The following is a 7,108-nucleotide window of genomic DNA, read 5'->3' as shown; positions in this document are numbered from 1 at the left end:
TTATGAGAGGGAGAGAAACCAGAGCATGGCTCAGTGTGCGTTATGGGGGTGCTGGGGATTGAACCTGGGGCTTTGGGCATGCAAATTCTGTGTTCTAGCACAGAGATATCTCCTCAGTCCTCAAGGATTTGATCTGCCTCCTCTTCCTCCTCCTATTCCTCCTCTTTCTTTTTTCCTTTTGAGAGTGCTAATCTTCCCAGTGTTTTGATTCTGTTGAGGTAATTTATTCTAGGAGATTGGTTTTTTTTTTTTTTTTCCCCCATATGGTCATACAGTACAGTGGCATTGATTATGATGGAATTCTAGGGCAAGAGAAGGAAGATGACATGATTTGGGGGAGAGAAGTCACATAATGTCCAAGATCAACAGATGGAAGCTTCCGGAATAATCCAATTGCTTGTTGTAGTGGTTGTTGGCAGGAGTGTGTCAGTTGATTTTTTGCACCATAAGCAGTTGGGGGTAGACCATTTTGTTGCTGTAATGCCCCATCAGATGACAGTAGCACTTGCCCCCATTCGATGCAATCAAAAATATCTCCAGACTTTGTGGAATGTATCTCTGGGGGCCAGGTCACCTCTAGTTGAGAACAGTGGTACTAGGGGAGGGACTGACAGGCTAACTGAGGTAGTTGACTGTTAACTGCTTCAATAATTAGAGAGCCAGAAAAGTCTCTCACAAACTTCTTGGCATAGAATGAGGAGATGCAGCACTTCTCACAGGATGTCCTGGTTTAGATTAGGTTCAAATGTAGGCTCTGTAATAAAACATCCTGGTTCCAATCCTAGTACTGCCATTCCCTGTGTCACCTTGAGAAAGTTGTTTAGCTTTTCTGTGCCTCGAAGCCTTCTCCATGAACACTGGAGAGAATATAAGTCAGGGTTGCTGTAAAGATAAAGTTGAGTTCAGGTGTTTGGGGTGCTTACAGAAGTTTCTAGTATGTTGTAATAACTCACTCTGTGTTAACTTGAAGGACAGACCCAGGAGGGGTGAGCAGTGTTTCACACAGTGTTTCACACACCTAACAGCAGCTAGCTCTGTGTTGGCAGGGCATTATCTCTGGAATACAATAACCAATTGTAGTAACCAACTGTAGCAACCTCCAAATTGTCAGTGACTTAACACCCTGAGAGAAAAAGTATAATTCTCAGTCACACATCAGTAGAAGAAAAGTATTTCTGGGCATTCCTGGTTTTCTTTCCATGTGGTGGGCCAAGGACCAAGATTTCATTCGAATTGAATTCAACCCTTAGTGCTTCAGAATCCTTGTCCCAAAACTGGAAGGGAGAAATGCAATTAAGAACTCACTAGCTTTGCACAAACTTGAGCTCTGAAACAGATACTCATCACTTCATTTTCTCTCCTGAGGAAGAAAGTCCAGGAAAAGCAGTTTCTGGTCAGGCAGCCCACTGCCAGTATTGCTAAAGGAAGAACATGAACCTTTGGGCCAGATTTAAGCTCCACAAACTTCCATTTCTGCATCTATAAAATCAAGGCCTAGCTTTACTTCAGAAGACTCTTACTTAGATGGGCAAAAAGATAAAACTGTTAGCAACCACCATGTAAGAGTATAAATGCTTGTCAGACATTATGGTCTGGTCACCCTATTTTATTAAACTAGTAAATGTGCATTTTGTCTGAAGGTGATTGAGGACTTCTGGATCTTTCTGGTCTTCATTTGCTTTTTCTGTTTTGACACCTTTTATTCCTCCCTCCCTTTCTTTTTCAATGGAAATTAAGAAGGGAGCAGGGAGAGAAAATGAAGCACCTGCAGCAGTTCCTCACTGCTCATGAAGCTTCACCCCTGCAGGAAGAGACTGAGGGCTTACACCCATATCCTCTAGCGTGGTAATGTGCTCTAACATGGGCACCCCCTTGCTATCTTTCTTTTTCCTCATTCTACTTTTTTTTTCCTTCTTCCTCTTTCTCACCCTCATGGCTTTTGTCTCAGGACTCTCCTTAGCGCTCCCCAGAGCACATTTTTCCCTACAGGATCACAAGGTCTGTCACATGAGCACTCAGGACCAGCCTTCCCATAAGCCAGAAGAAGGAGAGCTGCCTTTGCAGCCAAGGTAGAAGGCAGCTCCAGAGAACCTGCCATAGGGTTGAGCCACTTAACCCTGCCATTACCTGCAACATTCCCAGAAACAGGTGCTCCACAAGCAGAAGGCAAAAGCTCTCACAAACTGAATTAGAAGGAAGGGTTTTTTCTCTTTGCTCTTTGGTCTTAGCAAGGATATCTGGGCCCAGCTTGTCTACTGCCATAGCTGTCCTACACTCCAGCTTCCATTCCCATCATACTCTTGACCTGCATTTGCCAACAGATCTCTTATCTTTGACTCAAGGGCTGACCCACATTCTCTCCTACCTCTGGACTTTTGCACAAGCTCAGCCATCTTTCTCAAAAGCTCTTACTCATCCTTCCCCCAGTTACATGGATGGTGCCTACTTACTCTTAAAACTCAGCTCATACGTCACTTTCTTTGGAGGAGCACCTTTTATTCCCCACATCTGTGTTTGAGTCCCCTTTCTGGGACCCACAAAGGACTCCCTCTGATCCCTGGCACTGATTTGTGGTTATCCTGGAGGGCCAGGGTAGAAGTTGCCTTGGCTCCTTTCTCTGACCCTCTCACTAGCACATAGTGAGTAGCCAGCACAGACTCCCTCCTCATGTGTAAATGCTAAAGTGATGAATGAGTTGGATAGACCCTCAGAGAAAAGCAATATAGCATGAAAGGAAATCAGAGGCTCAGAGATATGCCCCCAATTATACAGGAGTCATGCCAGAAGTAGGAAGAGGTCCCACCTTTACTGGATGAGCTCTGTTTCCCCATATTACTGGGTGCTGCCCCATTTAATGGAGGGGAGAAACCTGAGTTAGGACCTGCCAAAGCTTCCCTGGGAGAGGGTAGAGTTCTATAGGTGAAACAGCATGTTTCTCAGGGATTCTGCCCCCTGGAAATGAGGATCAAAAACATGCAAGTGACCCTCCTGGTTTAAATATCCTTGATTGAAGGGTCTGCAGACACTGAATGGCAGTCCCTGAGCATGACAGAGAACAGCATGGAATGTAATGCGGACAGCAGGCAGCAGGTGAGCATTGTTCTGTTGTTCCAGCTGACTGACCCCCACTGGATTACATACTTGTGGGTTTTTCTCTTAATTAAAAAATTATTTTTAAAAAAATTAAAAGGAACACTTTGATAAAATAAGAATAGGGAGGGGGAAAAAGTCTTTGAGAACGTAATGAAAATCACTCATGTGAGTCTTACAAATACAAAAAATGGAGGGGCCAGGCAGTGGCACACCCAGTTAAGCTCATGTTACTATGCTCAAGGACCTGGGTTTGAGCCCCCAGCTCCCCACCTCCAGTAGGAAAACTTCCCCAAGAGGTGAAACTGGTCTGCAGGTGTCTTATCTTTCTTCCTCTCTACTGCCCCCTACTCTCTCAATGTCTCTCTGTCCTATCAAACAAAATAGACAAAAAAAAAAAAAAAAAAAAAAAAAAGGAAAAAATGGCCATTGGGAGCAGTGGATTCATGTGCTGGCACTGAGTTCCAACAATAACCCCAGTGGCAGGGGCCTTGGGAGGGGAGGAAGGAGAAAAGAAGTGGTAGTTACATTTACTCAATAGAGTACTATCAGCAATTAAAAAAAATAAACTATATTATGTCCATTAGGACACAATGAATGAGCCTGGAGGTGATTAGGTGCTTAGTGAAGAACAACTACCAGATGATTTCACTCATATGTGGAATGTAGAGAATTAAAACACATGATCTTGGGGAGGAAAAAAATCATATATGGTTGTTACCATTGGGTTTCATTGAACAGAACTTTGGTGGTAGGAATGGTATGGAACTACCTTGTTATCTTCTAATCTTGTAAATTACTAATTTAAAATGCAAACAAACACACAGGATAATTGATTTTTATAAGACAGGGAGAGGAAAGCAGATAGCCTGCCAGACACCACAGCCCTGCTCTGGCGTCTGTGTCCTGGGTCCCCGCACACACACGCAGTGAGCCACCTGCTCAGCCACCTCTCTGCCACTTTGGCCCCTTTCTTGTCCTCATGTCCTCCACTTGGACATGAGATCCACAGCAGCAACTCCCAGCTAAGGGCTGATACTTACATAACCTGATGCAGCCTGTGAGAGGCCACCTCAGACTCCTAGCTGTAAGCACAACTTCATAGAGGAGGGAAGGATTAATATGGAAAACAAAGATGAGATTATATGGGGACTTCCCCACCCCCTTGCTGGCCTGCCCCCACAGAGCTCAATTTGTGCTCTGTTCTGTGATCTGTGTTCTTAAAATGCTATCATGAGAGAGATTCCCTAATTTCATAGATCCTCTGGTTTCACAGCCAGAGGAGTTTGGGAGATACTGAGTGAGGGATCATGGTCCTACTGAGAGCTGGACAACATTCACTAGCATAGTGGCAGAAGTCATGGGAACATGTTTGTCAGGGCTAGGACATCTTGGGCATGTCTTGGTTCTCCCTTGACTCAACTTCCTACACCCTAGGCTAGGATAGCCTAATGTCCCTGTAGTGGACACCTTGTCAGCCCTTCTGTTCCTTCCAGGTGACTTTCCATGTGCTCTATGTCACACCTTTGTCTCCAGGCTTCCCCTTATGGACACATGAAGCACTAATTTCATGTCCCCTCAGATTTGGTCCAGAGCTTCTCATACCAATGATGGTCTCTTGATGAGGTAAACTCCATGCCAGACTCAGGGCTCCCACACACCAGGCTTCTTTCTCCTCATACCTTATTCACAACAAGCTTTTTAGATATATTGAAATAATCCCTACTCTACAGAAAAGAAAACTGACACTGAGAGGAATTAATCCTCTTCTTCCTCTTCCTACTCCTTTCTCTCTCCTTCACCTTCTTCTAGAAATCACAGTATAGAAGCTTCCTTCAATGCAGTGTGGGGCTGGACTTAAACTTGGGTCACACACATGGCAAAGCAGTGCACTATTCAAATGAGCTATTTTACCCCCACCTTCATCCCACCCTCACCCCACCCCCAACTTTATCAGTTATCCATGGCAGAACAACAGACCATACCCATGCCAAGATGCAGTGGTTTAAGACAAAAACTATCATGAATGTTTTAAAAATATTTTATTTATTTATTAATGAGAGGGATAGGAGAGAGAGAAAGAACCAGACATCACTCTGGTACATGGGCTGCTGGGGATTGAACTCAGGTCCTCGTGCTTGAGAGACCAACGTTTTATCCACTGTGCCACCTCACAGACCACATGGATTTTTTTTTCATTGCCATTGTTATCTCTGGGGCTCAGTGCCCGCAGGATGAATCCATCACTCCCAGTGATCATTTTTTCCTTTTTTGTCTTCCCCTTCTCCTTCCCTTTTCCATTTCCCTTTTCTTCCTTTTAGATAGAGACAATGAGAAGTTGAGAGGGGAAGGAGAGATAGAGATCAAGAGAGAGAAAGACACCTACAACACTGCTTCATAGCTATGAAGCTTCTCTTCTGCAGGAGGGGACTGGGGACTTGAACCCAGGTTATTGCGCATGGTAACTTGTCTGCTCACCTGGGTATGCCATTGTCCAGCTCCTCCATAAAAGTGCTTTTGATCCTGCATTTCATCAATTTGGGCTGGCTTAGCTGGGGCAGGTCTTCCCTGTTGCTCTTGCTTGGGGTCTGGTCCCTAGGCTGAAGGCTGGGGACATAGCCTGATTTTGTGGTCAGTGGCTGGCTATGGTGACTGGCCAACCTGTCCCTCTTATCTTTAGAAGGGCTTGCCTGGTCTTTTCCACATTGTAGCACTGCAGTTCCTGAGGGTGAGGATGGAAGCTTCCAGATTTCTTGAGACCTGAAATCAGATGTTGCACTCTATCACTTCTACTGAGTCATACTAGTCAAAGCAAGGACCTTGCACATCTAAAAAGCTGGAGAGACAGCCTCCACATGGCCAGGAGAAGATAGGCCAAGTTACACTGCAGAGGGGATCCTGGCAGAATGAGAGAAGGTGCCACATTATCTGTTGTATAGGCCTAAATATTATCTGATGAGGGTATCCCATCTCCCCTCTCTCTTGGGATAGTAGATTACCTTCATCCCCAGAAGCCCATCTTATCTATGGTGCAGAGGATAGGACAAAGACCTTAGAGTCAGGACAGTCTATTCTAGGCTTTGGTCAGTTTGTTTACCATAACCCTGAGCTTCATTCAGTAGTCTCCTGTGCACCATGAAGCAATGCCAGCACTATGGGATGAGGGAGAAATGGCTCTTTATGTAACAAATGGCCAAGAGCAGATACTTAAACCATAGTGAAGATGGTGGTGGTGACTCTCACTAGCATGCAGAGAAACCAGCCACATTCCCATCTTTGACTCCCAGTGACTCACCACAAGCCTCCTGGATCCAGTCAAATTGCATAATGCGCTTATGAAGCTTCAAGATCAAGTTGAACCTGGAGAAACAGAAAGTGGGTGGGTTTATCCTCAGCTTAGAGATATCAGTTCTTTTTGGTTCATGGGAAACTCTGTAAAATGCTTTCACATATCATTGCAGAGGCCATTGACATGAGCAGGGGCTGAGGAGATTATATCCTTTTTACAGAGCAAGATTCTAAGGCTTGGATTCTCTTTTTAACCTCTGTTGCTTCCATGTATATAGCAAACTGGGGCCCCTTGGCCAAGCCTCTGAACACACCCTGGCCTCAGTTATTTTAATCTCTGGATTGGAAACATTAAGCCCTGTGCAGTGTAAAATTATAATAAACCATAGGCAGGTTGAGTAGAACTGTTATCACTGACTAAGCATGTGATGTTTTTTTTTTTTTTGGTAAATCCTTAGGAGAGTTTGCCTGGGCTTTTTCACATTGTAGCACCACATTCCATAAGGGTGAGGATGGAAGCTTCCAGACTTCTTGAGGCCTAAAGTTAGATATTGTGCTCTATCACTTCTGCTGGGTCATACTAGTCATATTAGTTGTCCATATCCTTTTTTTTATTTTTGACTTTTCACTCTATTGATGAAATGTTAAAAGATTTTTGTTGTCACAAGGGGATATTTTCATATTTCTCCAAGGTAGTTGTTAGTACATTTCATCCTCTACCAAACCATAG

This window comes from Erinaceus europaeus, unplaced genomic scaffold (genome assembly GCF_950295315.1).
Source record: "Erinaceus europaeus unplaced genomic scaffold, mEriEur2.1 scaffold_706, whole genome shotgun sequence".
NCBI lineage: Eukaryota > Metazoa > Chordata > Mammalia > Eulipotyphla > Erinaceidae > Erinaceus > Erinaceus europaeus.
Note: the sequence above shows the minus strand (reverse complement) of the source record.